The sequence below is a fragment of the Camponotus floridanus genome, unplaced genomic scaffold (genome assembly GCF_003227725.1).
Source record: "Camponotus floridanus strain SB8 unplaced genomic scaffold, Cflo_v7.5 scaffold13, whole genome shotgun sequence".
Taxonomy (NCBI): Eukaryota; Metazoa; Arthropoda; class Insecta; order Hymenoptera; family Formicidae; genus Camponotus; species Camponotus floridanus.
The window spans coordinates 449,564-469,719 of record NW_020229248.1 but is presented as its reverse complement, the minus strand read 5'-3'; the positions used below and the strand labels follow the sequence as shown (position 1 = coordinate 469,719).

Below are 20,156 nucleotides of genomic sequence, written 5' to 3'. Positions count from 1 at the left end.
TAAAGTTTTTTATATTGTATAATATTTTCATTTCATAACATTCGGAATTTATTAGAGATATGTTTAAAAATAATAATCGAACACACATCTATATTTACACATTATATGTATATTTACAAGCGCATTTTTTAAGTTACAAACATTATATAAGTTGTGTAATAAATAAATAAACTAAATCGGAATTGAATATTAAATAATCAATATTGTTTTAATATTATTATAATATAAGCTTTCTTAGAAATAATGTTTTATTGATTATTAAATATGTTGCTTAAAAATCTCTTGTAAAAATGATATTCCTCCAAAAGTTGTATAATTTTGTGTCACGAACACACATACACACACACACACACACACACACACACACACACACACACACACACACACACACACACACATATATATATATATATATATATATATATATTCTTTTTCAAAAATTCCGTAATACTAAAATTTCGTATTTATAAATGCAATTCTGCCAAACATTTTTTGAGAAATTTGCATACTTATTAGCAAGGCTGAATTATGTGCTTTTGATATTGCGCTAATATTATTTATCGTTCATATTCTTTTTATTGTATTCATCACTTTCGTATTCGAAATGCAAATGTTCCGAGATGAAATACGTTAATCGATTGATTGTTTAAAACTGCTTATAGGATAGAAAATGCTGTATAATTTTCAATGGGAATTATAAGAGTTTCAAAGACTACGTCAAAAATAATGATCATTTAATCGTTTCTAAATTAGATTTCGAATAAATTGAATTTCCTTCAGCTCACAAACTATATGTTTGAATTACATAAAAATTATATGTAACTAAAGAATAAAGGCAAATGAAAATTAGTTAAAATTAACAGTGATATGCAATTAATTATTTATCTGTTTTTGAAGATACTAAGTAAACTAGATTGCTGTTATTAATTTTAGAAGACTGTTTCATGTGTCACATTTTTCGTTAAAAATTATAAGCTTTATTATCAAAGAGTTTGTGTTTTCTCTCGTAACATCTTGCGCATGCATTTTTCCACAAGTATTCAATTTTCTCGATTCAATAACTGGTAACTTGAGATAACACTCACGCGCTCACTCTATATGTAGAAGGTGTCGACACACCTCACGAGACTCGTCCTGTACAGCATGATTGCCATCGACGATCCTCACGTTGGAAAGGCGAGACGCTTCTCTCATTCGCTTGAGCTGATTGAGGACCGTCCGACGACGTCCCCTTAACATTCCAATGCGTCTCCTTTAATCCTCGACACGCTCCAACATCCTTGCACTTTGCTCACAGAATTATCTCGATCTTTCCCACATGCTTGACCGAATCTTATCGCGCTGATTTTTATGCCGTCCATTCATTCTTCACTGCTATGAGCATAAAAATCCATCTTAATCATCTTAATCACTTTATCATTCAATGCATTATTAAAAGAAATATATTCGAAAAATTACGCTTGTCCAACAGTAGAATCTATCGTTAAGATTTATACAACGTATATCGATCGATTGATTCTTTTTTTTCAGGAGCTCACGAAACACGAACAATTCGCAAAGCAGTTTCTTTGAGACTAAAGTCCTCCTTCAACCGAAACACAATGTCATTCATTCGTAGAACAACTACTCTCACTTACACCCTCTTTGAATCTCGAGATCGCGAGGGTCGATCATTGATCCGATCATCGAACGATCGGAGCCCTCTTCAGGCGCGGTCTTCTTCGGAAGAATGTCGAGCTTCCTTGCGATCGTGCACCAGATCATGCGAGAGTCTTTCCGGCTTGCGAAAACATCCACGCGAGCAACGACGACGAGAACCACCCCCGTTTTACGTACGCGCGGTCCGACGATCGCGAGAGACGCGCGGGCACTGGCTGCGCGAGAAGTTACCGCCACCCCCGGACGAGTGCGCGGACAGGCAGTGCGGGGTAGTGGGTGGCCTTCGAGGGTGGCTCGAAAGGGGTGGTTGTACGATGGAGAGAGACAGGAAGAGAGATGGATAGACAGAGCGAGATAGAAAATACACTCGCACAAGGACCGTGTAAGAGAGAAGGATGACATGTACGAAACACAAGAAATTCTCGTTCGACATTCTACCCGAATGCCGAAGACAATCCCACGAAAAAGGGGCCTATGTATATCTCCGACTTATATCTAGGTTAGCGGATTCGCGCGACCCTGACCAGCTTCACGGTTATTCTGGCGAGTGATTCCGGTGTAATTATCAGTCGAAGGTATATACAATGCGATCGAAGGAATTGTAAATTACCATTTTTAAGTAGAAATCGATGATGCACTCCTCGTCAAGAAAGAGGAGATACTTCAAAATAAATTAATAAATATCTAATTTCTCCTGTGATTTTTTTGAAGCTTAATCTGGGAAAAGTTTACCCAGTTTTTCATTTGTAATTAAGAAACCCTTGATGTGCCTCGCATAAGAACGGATTCATTTCAAACTAGAAACTTTAAATTTAAATACAAAATGTATTTTAGCAAAGAACGATATTGAACTAATATAAAGATTCGCCGCGATATCGTTTCTCGTTGCAGGCTTACTGCGAGAAACCCGGTTGCATCTTATTACTGGATTACTGAGTTTCCTCGACCACACTGACTGTACTCTTCGATGCGCGAGATTCCACGTCTCTCTATCGCGATTCCACCAATCCAATCTTGCGGTATTTCAAAGCGCTACGTAGGCTTTGAAGACACGGTTTAAAAATTGCCGAGGATATCGTCGTCGCGCGAAGCGCCATGGGAGAGAAAAGATGGAATGAAAAAGGTAGAAAGGGGCGAATGCAGGCCGTGCGCTTTCCCTGGAAATAGCATCTCGCGCCGGGGGCCACTCTCTTTTCGTTGTAAGTACATAAGGCAGTCTGATGAAGAACCGAAATTGCTTCCCACCTGGATTACTGTGCCCGCCCGAGCCTGACCACGCTCTTGAATTAAGCTCGTATATTTGACAATGTTCTCGTCGTACGTTTTGCGAGGAGGAATTAAAGCTTCATAGCGCGGGATTTATGCGGGGTGGAGGAAGGTTTCGCGCTAGGAACGAATCATGTGGCTCGCTAATGTTCGCCTCAGATAAATTTGTAATTATATATCACCAAGAGGTGTGTATATCCTAAACATTTATATCCTTCAGCGGGAGATAACGCGAATATATGAAACGGCGTTACTGAAACTATAAAACTTAGAAGAAAATCGCAAATGGAGCATACAAAGGTTTAAGGATAGGATAAGCGAAGCAGCGCATATATCGACTACGAAATGGCTCCGAGGGTTCTTCGCGTTGTGGTACCAAGCAAAAAGCGGAAAGAATGGAAGCAAAGGATGGAAGTGAAAGAGAGAGAAAGAGAGAAAGAGAGAGAGCGGAGGGGGAGAGGGAGCGAAAAGAGGAAGGAGTATCTAAGTTGATTCTATACTTTCTCTGGAAGAGTGCAGATAGGGGACCGAGGAGCGAAACGAAGTCGTTTTATCCGCGTTAGTGGACAACGAGCCTGACCACTTCCTATGCAAAGAGGATTGAGATAAAGTTCGCATTCATCAACGATGATGTTCGCCTAAACTGTCATCCGTTAGTCGTGAAATCTCGCATTTCTGAAGACAGATTTTCAAAAGGAATATTTCCCGGTCCGTTCGTCTTTTTCCGAGATAAGAGAAATCATTCCAACGAGTCTTGCACAGCAGAGATTCGTTCACGAACACGGTTCGATTAATTTTCACCGAACAAATGGTGTTCATTCTATTGAGACTGCGGCGAGCACGTAAACTTCTTAAATCTTCTATAGAGGATTTGTAATTTTGTAATCTTTTACTTTAGACAAATATTGATTACATTTATTAAGTATAAACTACAATGTTTTTTAAAATATATACTGCAGTGAAGTAGAACGTGTAATTAAAACAATGATAGTATAATAAAATTATTTTATTTAAGGAGGCCGAAGACATATATATTTTATATATAATCTATTCGATTTTTTATTTTTATATTTCAGCTTATTAATGTTTTCATATTTAATTACTCTTTGCACTGCAAAAATATGAAAGTTAACACTTTCGAAAGACGTTGAATGTAAATATAAAAAACGTAAAAGTTCTGACATTTTAAGTTACACTCGAAGTTATGGCCTTTGTCACGCGTACATAGTATTCTTAACTTTAGTAATAAGAATTATGAGACGTTATAAGACGATAATATATTATATCTTGAATCTTTATAATGTCTTTTTAAGATGTCATTATCAGCTAACAAAACCTCTCTTATTCACTGCAATTTATTTCTTCTTTATGTTATCACATAATTTTTTATTATTGTTTGCAAAAGATTATAGAATCTCGATAACATAGAGAGCGTTAATTTATCAAGATATAGGCTGGCAATAATTAATTAATTAATTAAAACTATTCTTCTTATCATGGTTATCGTATGAATATTACTATTCATCATATGAATATTAATATTCATTTGTTTAAACTTCTTATTCATTACTTATTCATTTTGGTATATTTTCTCATTGAATACGATTTAATTAAAGTCTCTGAAGAAAAGATAAAACGCAAGAAAAAAAAATTCTGTTTTCCGTGCGCATTAAATTGAATCGAAATGTCACGGTTCGCTAAAAGCTAATGAGCAGTTTATTTCATTTGCTCGCTCGTCGATCAATAAAGTAAAGAAAAAAAATTTTAACGAATTTCACTGAGAAAATCTCTGTCAACATTATCTCCTCGATACATTCTTCATTCTGTTATCGAGAAAAACGATTAAATCAAAAAATATCTATCACAATGATATCTTTAAGATCAATACTTTATTATTATAATACATATTTATATATGCAATATAATTATTTCATTAAAATATTTAATTATCATTAATTATTATCTCGTCAATGTCTTCTTTTAATATAAAATATAGTGGCATTCTGGCTGAACCCCAAGAAAACTGCTGACAAAATTTTCGCGAAGGCATGTAACTCGGCGCATGATATCCTCTCTTAATGGGATAATAAACTGTCGTGACAGCTATGTGCAAAAAGCAGACTTCTTACCTACGACTGATGAGCGTGGCATCGTCAGCGTATCAGTATGAGTAATATTATAATAAATTTCTCATTTGAATAATTGCAATTGGATTTACTTTTAATGTCAAAATTGTGTCCATATAACAACTGATAAATTGTTGTACTTTTCGGCCAGCAGGTAAAATCTAAACGCGCATTCCAATGAATATTTTCAGAATAGTTTCCTCTTCAATAAATTGACGAAATCTCGATGAGCGTGCGTATAATTTCATCTCTTTTATTTACCGTGCACGAAAGGATAATTTTTTTAAATTTTATATCGAGCAATTCGAGCGGTGCGTGATATCCATATGAGCGGATAAAAACATAAAAAGCAATACGATGAGAGTTTCGACAATTGTGAGCATTGCGAATATTTTCTTTTTCACGAATTTCATATTTAGATTTATATTTATAACTTTTATTTGCCGTCAGTAATCAAATGTAAATAATATGGTAGTTTTGATCACACGAATCACGAATATTTACATAATATAATAAAATACCGATTAAAAATTTATAATAAAATTCTTGTTCGATTATCTCAAAGTTTCTAATAAATAAAAATAAGCGAAAATACTAAATGTATATATAATATATGCGAAATTAATTTTACAATGTTTGATTACAAAATTTAGAATTTTTGTTATAATATGTATTTAATCTATTAAATTAAGATAAATATTATAAGCTCATTATTAAATCAATAACATAGCTTTTGTAATAAAATATATATTATAAAGTTCTTAATAATTAAAGCACAAAAAGAGAAAGAGAAATTTGAAAAAAATTTACTTTAAAAACATTGGAAATATTCTTTATATATCTCTTTTTTATTTATATAAGTATTTATATATAATTTTTTTAAAATGATTAATTTAATTAATACAATTCATCGCTAAATAAAAATAATTTATTCTTTTCTTTAAAGATTTAGCAAATAAACATTATAACATTAACAATATTTAAACATATATAACATTAACAATAAGCTTTAAAATAAAACGAAAATTGATAAAAATAAAAATATACTAAAAAAAAAAATATACTAAAAACTTTTAAATAAAACATACTAAAAAATTGAATGAGGAAAAATAAGCTTTAATTTTTTCATGAAATTCTATTATTTTTAATAGCTTGTGAAGTACATCCGTAAATATTTCAACTTCAAAATAATCACTGAATATTTTTTTGAATGTTAATGTATTTTTCTGAATGTAATATGTATATTTTTGATTTGTATCGTTGGTCGTTTATTTGAAATGTTTATTTTATAGCTCTTTCCTTTGCTTCGATTGAATAAAACAATTTCAAAATATATCCTGTTTTAAGCAATTTGTCGAGTATGTTGCAATAGCTGCGGATTAAATTCCAAAACGCAAAAGTAAGTCGTTCACATTGATGCACAGCGTACGGTGCGTATGGACATTGTGATACATAAAAATTGCTTTTTATTCTCATGAGAGAGGAGCTGCATCGATACATCCGGATGCGTGTACAATAGATAAATTGAGCGCGGTGCTCCAACGACATGACAAATTCTGTTCTTTTATTTTTGCCGACCATTATCCTTTCTCGCGCTTTTTCAAGATGGTTTTCGAACGATCACCTACGCGATCGAAGTTAACCGACAAATATCGGATAGTAATCTTCGTAGAGCATTGTTCCTTCCTTCTCTTTTTTCTTTGCAATCAGACTATCCAGATTGCGACGCGCGCGAGAAAGCTTTGCAACCTTCTCCTGTATCCCAACTATCGTGTTTTGCGTTGAATTCGAAATTCTCGACGCTGCTATTTCGCTCGACTGCATTTCGATTTCTTTCCACGAGCCAAATTAATTACTCGTTTTGTCTTTCTTGTATTTAGTTGAGTTGGCGAAATCGCTTATATATGCAATACAATTGGGAGATCTAAGTACCTTTGTATCGTAAAACTATCAAATATTAACCGGAATTTTATCGGAAATCTCTTTTTTGAAAAACATTTTAAATAATTTGTTATGACAAATTGAAGGATGTATGATAAAATAACTTGTTTGAAAATCAAAATTATTTTGCATTATTGGACATTACATCATTGTATTCCGCATGATTTTATAGTGATAAATAAGCTATAATAGAACCTATTTTAGCATGTATTTCGAGCATTTTGATTTCGGAATTGTGCGTATTACAGTATGCTATTGTATGATTTCCTGCCTATTCAAAGATATTTTCACTCGTTGAAAATCACTTTACCTTGATTAATATAATTATTTTTACGGAATTTGATTATATGATTTGAATCTGACGCATCACTATGCTTTAACCAGTTCAGAATTAAATTATCTCGTTCGTAATACAACGCACAGTCGCATTGTGCATACTATGTATGCACAATGAATGACTAACTACTCTTTTTTTTTAGCGCATACAAAATTCATCGAACATTTAAAATAACTGAACATTTAAAATATTTTTAGTAAAATTGCAAATTGAAATATCAAATCAACATAAAATAACAGGAAGATACAGCTTTTATTTTACGCAGTTTCGGAAGTTAAATGATACAAAATTTAATTTACTATATATATGTATTGTATATATTGTAGATACATTATTTTAATTTATTTCTGTTTTGTCTTATTATTATCTGATATTTATCACCCTTCATCACTTTCAACATTTTTTTAAAAATCTACATTAAAAGAGATGTCCTTCTATGAAAGTTCAAAGAAGAAAGTTGAAGGATATTCTTATCGTAAATTCTAATATTCTTTTCTTTTAGGTGTTCATTCTATAAGTGATATGCGTTGAACTCGCTTGAGTCGAAACTGCGTTACCCTGTTTATTTGCGATGATACTCGAGCCCATTGTTCATAAACTGGCGCGCTTATATCGATTGCCGGTTTCTTGGATTCTCGCCAAATCGTTTGGTACTCAACGAGTCAGCCGCCGACTACGACTTTCATTCTTGACCCTTTCTTCTCTCCGTTTCTCTATTGTTTACTTTTTCATCTCCCTGTCATTCGATCACCGATATATATGTATATGCACTTATGTAGTCATTGTTTATTTTTAATCCGTAAAATTTAAGTATTGTTGTATAATTTCTGATAAAATAAGACAATATATAATTAATCAACTTTAACAAATTTATTATAACTTAATCAAATTAAATACTTATTACGTTTCTTAACAAAGAAAGAAAAATAAAGAATATATTAATTTAGATGTTTTATTAATTTAGTATATTAATTTAGTTTTAAATCTTTTTAACGTGCATCTGACTTTTTAATTCACAATGAGAACAGAAAGTAATAATCTTTTTTTTCCTCTTCAATAATCATTTAAAGTAAATTTATATTATTGCAAGCAAGAGAAAGTGCATGTATATATTTTGTTATGTGATATAATATAATATTTAATGTTATCCATTTTAAAATGTCAAAATATTAAGATTTTAAATCTTTTAAATCTCTATAAGTGATTAAAACTTTATTTTGATATTATCAATAAACATTTAGCGCGGATCTGCTCGAGGCAGAAAGTTTTCAGCGTGCAAACTTTACGGTAGTCAGAGTTAAGCGCAGTGTGAAATTCGATATAAACAATTTAATAAAAGTGAACTTTCTTTGAATTACACAAAGAAAATTTGTTGTGCAATACAATTACTCTTTGATAAGTCATTTCTTTGGTAGTTTGCCTGAATATTAAAATAAAAATATCCGAGACACGACGTCGTGAGTGCTCGCTTAATATAAATCTACGAGCAATTTATGAATCTACATATATAGTAAGGAACAACTATCATTGATCGTTGACAAGATCATTCAATGATATGAATTACGAAAGAACCGCATTTGAGTCTTTTTTTAACTGCATTTTTAAACAACAAAAGGAAAACATATAATCTCGCAAAAATGTAAATTTTTTAAAATCATATCTTTTACATTTTTTCCCTTTATCTCTCTCGAAAGCTCTTCCAAATATACACATATTTCCTTTCAAATGCTAACGACGCAAAGAAGTACAGTAAAAAATTTTATACATGAACCATCTAGATGTGAAATAAAAATATACAATGTTATAATTGAGACCTGTGTGGAAAAGATTTAATTGAAGCTGAAAGCAATACAATGCAAAATTCTGTGCTGCACGTACCATTTTGTAACCGATTGTATTCGATTTTAGTGGTTTTCTGCAACAGCTAGACAAAGATTCATCAGCGTACAGGACGAGGTTTCACGATAGAGACGATTAAAGAGCGTGTGCATCTCCTTCCTATCTAGCCATTAGCAAAACCGTTAATTAAAGTGGCAAAAAAACGGCGCCTGGTAAAGGAGTAATAAAAAAAATGAACATTAAAGGTGGAGAACGAGTTGAAAAGCCAGTTCACGGCACAGTAACCATCTCTATCGTCGCTGTAGTTTCTCTTTCTTTCTCTTTTTATTTCTCTATCTCTCTCTTTCTCTTTACCTTTCTTTATCTCTCTCTTTCTCTTCTTCTCTCTCTCTGTTTCTCTGTTTCCCTGCTAACCAACCTTTTTCCCTCATTCTCGCGTCACTATAGCGTATCTCTGCTCCTCTTCATCTTCCCTCTCTGCTTCCTGACGATAGAAAGGTCCACTTATCATGCCAAAAATAAATCCAGCACGGTCTGACCGGAGATAAATTTGGGAAAACGCATTGGAGCGCGAAGTGACTAACGATGACTATCACTCACCGAGTTTTCTTTTAAGGACGAGTTAAGCGCAAGCCGGAGCACCTCCAAGGCGTAGCGAATCCGCCCTTAAGACGCTGCGCTGGTCCGAAATTAATTAAACAACGCTTATACAGCTACGTAGTTTATCCTTCTCTCGAAGCTCCAGATATTTGGGGACATACCGGCCGTTGAGCCGAGAAATCCACTTGACAGAAACTAACACCTTCACGAGTATTTCAGGATCATTATTATGATAATTAATATTTAACAGACCGGTAAATTTTATTTTCATCTCGAAATTTCTTTAACGAAAGTCTGCAGAAAGAGAGATTATTTATAACGAGATCTTACGTATTCGCTTTGCTAAATGTGCATAAATATTTCTCCCAAATTTTCTGTGCCACGTTTCACTTAGAAATTCTGTAACCAATTTGAAGTCGACGATGCAGTTCCGTAATTTCATCACAATCTTTCTCTCTTTTTTTCTTTAATATTCAACATTTTATTCTCAAAAATTATTCATTTAGATTAATGTTATTGAAGAGATTTTATAATTATTAATCTACAAATGCGAAGTCTTTTATTGTGTTAATTTCAAGCTGGTAAATATATTATCCATAAAAGACGAACTTTTTTGAAGAGCTTTGCGTGAGTGATATCGTAACAGTGTTATTTTTATTTCGCCACATTCCCCGTAATAGTGGCTTATCAGAGGTGATTTCGAACTTACTCTCGTTCTCTGTAGCTTTTAACCTACTTTGTCTAAAAACTGCTTAATTAAAGAAGGTAAATTTAGTATTATCTATCTTGGATGACGGATTTTGTTAAAAATGTTAGTAATTAGTATATTTTACACGCACAATAAGCACATCTTAATTAACGTCTTTCAATTTTATACTTTTCATTTTTGCTACACAGTAGTAACAGTTTTCTTACTTGCTAATTCATCTTTTCAAAAATTTGCACAGATATAAATATAAGCATAGTAATAATAATTAAAGCATCAATATGAAATTTGTTTACAATATGTATTATTGCAATATTAATTATACAAATGATTGAATTTGAATTTCTTAATAATCAATGCAAATTATCTGTCTTTTAAGATTTGTATGCATTCAATTAATGTTCAGGAATTTAATTAGTATGATATTAAGAATCTGCGATTTCTCGTAGATACTATCCTCCTATTATGAGAAAACAAAAACCAGGATTACGTAAAAGTAAGCTTAAATGCTGGTAACACATCACGATGTGCACCATAATGGCGACTCGGTTCTCCACTGCTGTAGGAATTGTTCGGGCGTGTCGGGCAACTACGCCTTCGCTGCAAGATTATGTATGATCCGCAACAAGCTGGAATCGTACGATAGAAAAGCATCGTACGTGGAAATCGATATCCTGCGAACTGCAGCGGCACTCGGTCTTGAATTTTGCGGGCGAAAGGCAAGTTGGATTTTGTCCAGTTACCAAGTCGGGCGAGACATTTCGTTCCATTTTCGAGACGCAAGGCCGAGACGAGATGAAAGAATAAGATTAACGTGCACGAAATAATATGTTAATTAACGCCTGTAACTTTCTAAAACTCGAGCCAAGTTTAATACATTTCCTTTCAATCTTTCGACGAAAAATTTTGTCCTCTCTTATGAGATACAATTATTCAAACACTAATTCCGGACGATATTATTTCGTTTCGGAGAAAAGCGAGTACTATTACGACATGTTTTACGGTATGTTAAGTTCGATAAATTTCACAGTTTATTTCTTACATTTGGAATATGAGACACGTTATCTATATTTATCTTAAATCATTTTTTATTCAATTTTAATTAAAACTGATGATTACTAAGATTTGTCTAAAAAAATAGATTGACAATATTTTTATTACATATTTAGCATTAAATATAGCTATAATGATTATTAATGTCGTCGGTAGATTGATAAAAAAAATACAGTATATAGAAAGCAATATTTTCTAATCGATTATGTTGCGTTAGCGTATTGCTACGTTATTCTGTGAAAACGCGATGCAATTTAAAAACAATTTATCGTTCATGTAAATCGATGCAAAGCGACCGTCCTATTTTCATTTTGATGACCCATCGTCTTAATGGAAAAACAAGTACTTTGCGATCGAATTGCGCTTTCATTAAATCAATGAGAGTTTCTTGCAATCGCACTTTATCATCTATTATTAATTTGCTAATTGATGATGGTTACAGTTATAGTAAAAAAATATGAAAAAAAAAAATATTTCAATTCACAAACTCTCTATTTTTTATCCATTCTGAATTTTTTCCATAAAAGTGACTTCAAACAAATTCTCATCGATACGACTTTTTGTGGTTTGTTAACGATCGCAATAAAAGTTGTACCAAAGTATTTTAAATTTGTTGGTTTTTAAAAGTCGGAATTTCGAGGTATTTTTAACATTTCATAGAACTGGTTCCCCGTTATCGTAATAAAAGGGTTTTGCAATTTTTTCTATCTTTCTGTTAATATCTTTATGTCTATTTTAAAGACTTATAAAAAATTTATCGATGTATATTAAATATTTATAATTATGGAATAATTGTGTGTTTGTAAGTCTCAAAATTTTTGTTTTATTTATATTATTTTTATATTAAATTTTTTAAGAAACATAAACTTAATGCTACAGTTGCTTAATACTACAATGGAAAATTGCTATTAGATGCTATTAAAAAAGGAAGATATAATGAAAGAAAATATATAAAAAGGAATTATAATAAAGTATAAGCTATGTGCGTAAAAGATAGAATCTCTTTGAGCAACAGAAAACATTGCACACATTATGTTATTTATCATTTCATTCGTCTCTGATCACAAACATACACGCCATTATTTTAATTTGTCTGATAATTGTTTGATTATACCATCGACACATTTGTCCGATAATTGTTTAATTAAATCGTCGAATGGATTGTCGTTGAGATTAATTAACTGATATGGATTTTAAGGAGGGAGAGAGATATGTGGCTAACATAATTATTACGTACGTTCATGATTGCGTTAGGATCGTTCATTAAACTGTTTACTGTGCTTATTGCCGCTACCATGATCTCGTATCTTTGCTGGTCGGGCATATTTTAATCCATACCACTGTCGGGTACTTTTTCTTGCCTTAATATTTTTATCATATAACTATACACTCAATCAACAAGTCTTTCGGTATGTATCATAATATCTTTTAATTTTATATGTATATTATGTGTATATGTGTGTGTGTGTGTGTGTGTGTGTGTGTGTGTGTGTGTGTGTGCATGCGCACGTGTGTGTAAATGCATATAAATGTTAATTACAACTAGAAATTAATAAACAATTATATTTTGATATTATTTTTATTATTAATTTATAATATTAATAATAATTTAAGAATAATTTTTGCGATATAATTTTAAAATGGAAATTGGAAAAAGAATCAATACAATCGATTTAATATGGATCGTAAATTTTCCTGCGTATATAAAGTAGTTGTTCACGTTAGACGGACTTTAAGTTAAAAGGCAGTGAAAGTATTCCTTTGGAGCATGACGAGAGTAATGACACACACTTACATTAATGCAGCTGTACCTAGACATTTCTACCAGCTTGATATGTGTGTGGATCTGTTCGAACTATCAGCACACGCCATTTCTCTCTACCTGATCACCATCTCTGTTTTTCTCAACGATATAAGAAACAAAATAACAATTTATGTAACGTATATATATGAGAGAGAAAAAGAGAGAAAGAAATTTCTCGTAATATCTATAATAACATCTATAACAATTATAATTCACTTGTATTATTCACGTTATTATGTGCATGTGTATATGTATGTGTGTGTGAGTAGTTCTGCAATAAAATTTATAATTGTCTTATTAGCTTTTTACTATAGGCGGAAATTAAAGAATTAAAAATTACAATCTGCCGAGAAATTATAATTTTTATGCGAAAATGCAATGAACGGCGTAGAATCTACATTCATCGACCGTTAATTTTATTCGTGACCATAATTAATTCCGGGATCTCTGAATCAATAATAAATCGCTTGGACTCGCAACCAAATTTCGCTGTCGCAATAATCAATTTCCTAACGTATTTATTCCACGAATCGTTTCCGGTTTACATTTTTAGGTCATTTAGAAAATCAAACGAATCGTTAAGATTTTTATTGGTAGAGCTCGATCTGATTAGTGGTGACTGCAGTAACGCTTCCTACGAAGATCGAGAGCAGGCTGTAGAACGGGAAAAGGCGTAGACATAAAGTCCGGTTTTATTACGAGAATTTAATGCAACACACGATCGCGTACGCATAAGATATACACGCGAGTGGTGCACACATGTGTACTTACGTGCAGCGATGCACGTAACGATCGCATATACACGCCATGTGATTACCATTCGGTGCAGAGAGTAACACAGATAACTTTCGTATTTGATGTGATATATATATATATATATATATATATATATATATGTACAATTTAAAAACTTAAAATTATTTTTGACACCTTAATAGTACGCATATTATATTTCTAATAAATTATCAATTGCATCAAATAATTGTTTGCAATTATTTTTAAAGACAAATTATATAAATTTCTTTTTATATTTTTTGATAGTAGTTTCATATGCACCGTGGTGGATAAAGAAAAAGAATTCAAGAGTGACCTGGTTTAGAGATATGAAAAGTGTCAAGCAGAGATGGAAGAGAAGGAAACACACGAAAAGAGGGGGTTTATAACAGGCGAATTACTCGGACAGAAGATACGACATGGACCAGCTGTTGCTTATTGCTGGTACGCGCACACATGGTGCCGACTCGTTACGGCGCGTTTGTTGTATAGCAAAACTCATCTTAAAACACGCATGAACAATGAGAACAAGCGTCAACTAACGAACGATAGAATTCGGGAAATGATTCGAAGAATCCTTTTTAGTCCTGTGTGAGACGCGCAAGAAATTTTCCATAAATATGCGGAGCAGCGGAGAAATGTTCGTGCAACCTTAAATTTAATGGAATATTTGCGGAATTTTATACCACTCGGATAATAAAACATGAACAATGATATCGTATTACGCGATTATAGTTCCGCTCATAATTATAAAATGACAAAAACTATTTATGCGTTGCACTATATTAGTTTGCACAAGTAATAGTGATTTTGCAGGACAGTAATTATATATCGTTATCTAATTTTCCGTAATTTTTATAAGAATTAAAAGAAATAAATTGCACATTAAAATGCCTTTTAGTTCTGTGTAAGGAAATGTAATTATGATGTAATAATTATGATTAATTAATGAAGGTCACAAAACATTTTTTCTCGAAACATAAAAGTTTCCATTACAATAAAAGTTATTATAATAAAATCAATTTATTTTACAAAATATTATCTACATCCTCTATTATCATGTATTTTTCATCATCTTCACATAACAAGATACGATTTTTCTGTAACGCAAAATAGATATAAATTGTACATAAAAATTATGTCCAGAGATTTTAAACAATATGGCTGCATTTTTATCTAGATGTTATATTATTTTTTTGAAAAGTAAAAGCTCTCTCTTGATTAATATTTATGCATTCCTTTTATCTTCGTTTGCAATAATTGTAACAATAATACGCTATTTATGCGTATTAAATGAGGAATGATTATGATTTCACGCACTACTACCTCATCAAATCTGCTTTAATTTTTAATTAATAAGAGAGTAAATGTGATGATATCTTAAAATAGCTGTTTTTTAAAAATCGTTATCAAATATAAAGAGACTAAATAATTATCTCTAAGTAATTATATTGATCAAAAAGAAGGAAATTCATTTGTTCGACATTTCAGATTACTTTCTAGATTGCCTACCCGATTTTAACAATTTAGACCGGTCTTTCTTTATGTGACTTCCTTGTCTCAGGGATTCGTGAACATCCTTTGTATTAGCCATATACCATGCCTTCTTCTTTTCTTCTTCTTTCTTCTCCGTTACTTTCCTACTCGGCTTTCTTCCTTTCTACCTCCTGTTCATATTTCAGAGTTGTCTTTTAAGATAGCCGAGTCTTCTTATCCCCTTACAAACTTTCTCGCATTGTCGCAACTTGTCTGTTCCTCTTTTATATTTCTCGCTTCGTTTCTTCTTTCTCTGTTTTTTCACACATCAACTTAATTGATCTTTTGTACAAAAACCTATAAAAGAGCAAAAGTTTACACTGATACAAAATTACAATTTTGTTTTAAAACATCGAAATAGAGAGAAAGAGAAAGGAAGAGAGAAATAAAAGTCGCAACATCTTACATAAATTAATCCAATCATCTTACATAAATAATTAAATTAATGATTTTTGGAAACTACTTGAATTACAAATTTTTAATCTTTCATTCATATCGAAAGTTTCATTATGTAAAAGTATAAGATTAAAATTGCAAATTTACAGGAAAAGAAAAGATTTTAAAATTCAAATGTCATATAGAGGAATGTAATTTTCAGTCGTTTCAGATAAGAAGATATTAGGAATACAGGCATATTTCTAGATTTGCAAAATATTAATTTCTGATATTGTAACTTGATATTGAAATTAAGGATACCTCTCCATTATGAAACCCTCTATATATTTCCCATTTATCATATTTATCATATTTTACATTTACATCATTTATCATATTTATCATTTCAACAATTTTGTAATTTATTTCTATGAGAGAATATCAATTTCTTTTATAAGCATAGAGCTTTGAAATCAATATTTTCCAGTCCAATTATCACAGTAAATATTTTTTTACCACTCAAAAATTAAAAATTTCTATCAATGGATTGCCCATATGTCCCTTTTTTATTTCCAATTAACCTTTGTCGTCTGCAGAATCAATCTGTGTGATATAATCTATGCGACAAAAATATTCTAACCGTATATCGTTGAAAAGAAGTATATATATAAATTTATCTTATTTGGCTTCCTATTTTTTTCTTTCTTTCTCCTTACTCTCGATATAATTAAAAAATAAATTAATATTCATATTGTTGGAATATCATTCCTTAATCCGTTTTTTCGATTCTTCACAAATTGCGTCAAAATTGTCATAGAAGAGAGGACGGGGAATGGAAAATATTAGGGAGAAGATGAAAGCGCGATAATTCGAGGCGGACCTCATTGTTGAAAATATATTGGATATCGGACTAGTGATATATTGTGTTATTTCGTTGCATATTCACAAGGGATGCCATGTCTCACTTACGCGGTTCATCCTTCTCTCTCTTTTTACCCCGATTTTCTGTCCCAAAACCCGAAAGCTGGAAACGGAAGACTAGAAACGTCGTTTCATACGGTTGGCTCTTCACGGAATGGCCTAGAAAGGCAATTTCAGCATGTCAGAATTGAATTATGCGAACGTTGGTTATGTATTGCGTGTCGCCGCCGCCGCTATGTGGCATCACGAATGACAATATTATAATATAAAGCCCCTCATAATTTTATTTTTTTATATAAAGATTAGATCTGCAACGAATTTGTCGGAAATTTGCGTCGAGAATAAAATGACACGTCACGAGAAATTAATTAAATCAAGCTAGAAATGCAATTTTTGATTGATGTTTCATAAAATTTTATATATATTTTACATTTTTTACTGTCACATTTATACGATATATATAAATATCGAGAATAATTTTGGAAACTGCACCTATCAAATTTATATTCTTTTTCAATTAAAATTTTTATTAAATTGACTGCTTTTCTAAAGCTGCTTAATAAAGTGTAAACATTTTATTATATCTCAATTTTCACATAAAACTATTTCTTTTTCTGAATTTGTTTTTTCGTATTTTAATTTTTTATCGTTAGAATTGTCAAAATTTGTTGAAAGCTTTCAAAAAAATTGCTTTCATGGTTGCAGACGTAAAATCTATTGCATATCATATCGCTAATCGCTTAATAAATCATAAGACAGAATTTAGAATGCTTTTAGAATGCCTAATTTTATTCTTAATCCTAGCATATGTAGGTGGAAACTCTATTGCGGAGATCGTATGATAATACATGACAGTATAATGTTCTTGGATATTGAAATACCGTAAAACTTTATGCGCTATGTGAAGCTGCTTATCATAAAGGTGCATCTCAATTTCGATGAATGATGCTTTGTAGCGAAAAATTCTGTGTGTAAATGTTTTGTCCTACTAAAAAAAATTGTATATCGCTCATTTAAATGAGACACTTTATAAATATCTTTTCTTTTTTATGTAGACCTAAAAATTCATCAAATTCCAAAAGAAAATTAAAAATAATATAGTATCTTAATAATGCACATATACATACAATTGTATATATTTATACAATTATACAATTATAGATATTTTTTTACTTATTCTTGATCTTCTTTTCTCTTTTACATTTCAACTTGATTCTTATGGATCTGTGCTATTTCCACAGCAATCACGTAAACTAACTCGGAAGTTTTACGATCACATGAATTTTATGACCAGAAATTTACTCACCTACGTTCTTAAATCCAAAACTATCTCTATTTATTTACGACATTCAAAGTTCTGTGGAAGTATATCAAACAAGAAGCATTGTAAAGAAATTTTTAATATTTTTGTGAGCCGAAAAATAAAAAGAAAGATAAATATTATATATTCTTTCATGCTATCTAAATTTTATATTAATAAGAATAGAGAAAATATGAGTATAAAAATAAGGATATAAATAGCTCAGTTGTTATTTAAAAATATTCAAAAATAACGATTGAGCTGTAATCGTATTTAAAAATTTTTAATTTATTAAATAATCTTGAGCGATTTTTAATTTATTAAATAATCTTGAGCGATTTATGGATATGCTCATTTAAACTTTAAAAAGTTAATCTTGTAAATTTCGTATTTTAAATTTTCAAGTAGATATCTATTCGCCACGATTCGCCAGCTACGTAAGTAAAGGGTACATACGGAACCGCCGGATGTATGAATCAAGCATGATGGCCGCAGTTTGCCGAAGGAGCGAGGATGTTCCTTGACGAACGTCTTAGTGTTGTCACTGTAAGCAAACTGACGGAGAGAAGCCCGCCGTTTACACTGGTGCAAATCGTGCACCGACATGGACGGGCACGAAAATTTCATGGATCAACCGATACGATCCATCTCGAGTACTTTACTAACGTGGCAAACGAGCAAGTCTTTAGCTTCACCAGCTCGAAGAGTTTCGCACGCCATTTCAAGTTCGCTTTGACGCGATATCCGTTTCCTCTCGCGAGTTCGTTGAATATTTTATGATCTCTAACTTTGCATGTATTTGTATATATGTATGTGTGACTTCATTTGGATTTGGGTTCTTGATGTTCTTTATCTTCTTCAAAAGCTGAGATAGAGCTGCAGCGCGACTAACAAGAGAACAAGAGAAGTTTGTATGACATCTTCGGAAATATATACATACACAATGATTATTAAAAAGTTTAATAAAAAGATAAATTATTTTAAAACTGTATCGTTCCTTATAAATCACTCTATAATAATTTTACACATTAATGTATTATATATATGGCTATCTATTAACAGATATCCTATATTGAATTCTTATTTTTGCAGAAAGAAAAGATTAATATTTTAAAGAGAAAAGATCAATATTTTCTTCGCGATGTATGATCATATAATATCTATTAATTGCCAAATGTATAATCGAATATCCAATCGTAATTGTATCGTAAGTCTCAATAACATGTGTTCTCTTCGTAGAGGCGCGTGCGATGATAAGACATATGTAAATATTGTAACGGAGTTGGTATTTGGGAGAGAAAATGAGATTGTACAAAGTCAAATTGTAATTTACAGAAACGAGACATGCTCGAATTTATGTATGCATCTCTCATTGACACGGAATTGAGTTAAACAATTTGGAACTTTGCGAAACTAATTTCAGAATTAGTCTTTATAAAGGTAGCTGCTCGTGACTTTGCGGTTTTCAAAAGAAAATGCTATCCCTCTCTTTCTCACTCTCCTTCTCTTTTTTTCTTTTAGAGCTTTATTAACATGTATTTTCTGTTCTATTACTGCGATTCACCTAGATTATACTTAAATAATTTTATGCAAAAGGAACCTCTCTTCTCTTTTACTAAATAATCTTAATATAATAAACAAGATTGAAAAAAGTCATTACATGTTTTATTAAACATTGTTGAAACACAAAAATAATACGATATTTTAAACATTGAATTAAAAAATATTAAAAAACATAAAATTCATTTCTCGTTAAGTTGAACGAAAATATTTAAATTTCTTTTTTAATTATACAAATTCTGATGCGTCATATTTTCATAACTTCACATATATAATATTATCATGTATAAAATAAATTTATATTTATCTTTGATTTTAATGGACACAAATATTTCCATTATTTTATAAATCTATTAGTG

The 20,156-nt window shown here is 31.4% G+C and overlaps 1 protein-coding gene across 1 annotated transcript in view; it reads right to left on the bottom strand.

Moving 5' to 3' along the window:
• LOC105253320 (glutamate receptor ionotropic, kainate 2) overlaps positions 1 to 1,856 on the bottom strand; it is a 145,060-nt gene extending 143,204 nt beyond the window's left edge. Inside the window, exon 1 of the mRNA XM_025406015.1 lies at positions 1,086 to 1,856. The gene's annotated coding sequence lies outside the window, so the exon portion shown is untranslated. The remainder of the gene's footprint in view (positions 1 to 1,085) is intronic.
• Positions 1,857 to 20,156: the final 18,300 nt, after the last annotated feature.